Source organism: Orycteropus afer, unplaced genomic scaffold (genome assembly GCF_000298275.1).
Source record: "Orycteropus afer afer isolate SDZICR_OR568_19922 unplaced genomic scaffold, OryAfe1.0 scaffold00621, whole genome shotgun sequence".
Taxonomy (NCBI): Eukaryota; Metazoa; Chordata; class Mammalia; order Tubulidentata; family Orycteropodidae; genus Orycteropus; species Orycteropus afer.
This window is the reverse complement of record NW_006922208.1, coordinates 486,850-487,788: the sequence shown is the minus strand read 5'-3', so window position 1 is coordinate 487,788 and position 939 is coordinate 486,850.

Genomic DNA, 939 nt, shown 5'->3' with positions numbered 1-939 from the left:
GAATACAGTCTTCAGTATGGATTGCATCCCAATATAAAGAAAACTATCCTCACAACTGGATCTATAAGCAGCATTGCAATAAATGGAGAAAAGTTTGAAGTTGTCAAAGACTTCACATTGCTTGATTCTATAATCAATGCCAATGGAAGCAGCAGTCAGGTTATTAGACAACATATAGCACTGGGCACATCTGCTGCAAAAGACCTTTTTCAAGTACTGAAGAGCAAAGATGTCTCCTTGAGGACTAGGGTGCGCCTGACACAAGCCATGATATTTTCAATCGCCTTCTATGCATGTGAGAGCTGGATGATGAATAAGGAAGACTGAAGAAGAGTTGATGTTTTTGAGTTGTGGTGTTGGTGAAGAATGCTGAAGGTACTGCTAAAAGAACTAACAAATCTGTCCTGGACAAAGTGTAGCCGAAATGCTCCTTGGAAGTGAGAATGGCCTGACAATCTCACCTACTTTGGTCATGCTATCAGAAGGAACTATTCCCTGGAGAAGGATGTCATGCTTGGTAAAGTGGGGGGTTTACAAAAGAGGGGAAGGCTCTCAAAGAGATGGATTGCAGTGATTTGCTCAAGTATAGCAAGGATCTGTTGGGCATAGGGTCACTATGAGTTAGAGACGACTCCATGGCACCTAATAACAATAACAAAAGGAGCGCTGGTAATGTAGTAGATAAAGCCTTTGGCTGCTACCCAGAAAGACAGCAGTTGAAACCAAACTGCAGAAATAAGGTGGGGCAATCTACTTCCATGAAGATTTATAGCCTCAGCAATCCAACAGTCATTGCTATGAGTGGAAATAGACTCAATGGCAGTGGGTTTGGTTTGTTTTATATATGGTTACAATGGCCACTCCATAGGGGGAAAGCGAGGCAATCTGCTTCCATGAAGATTACAACCTTGGAAACATATGAGGTAGTTCTACTTTATC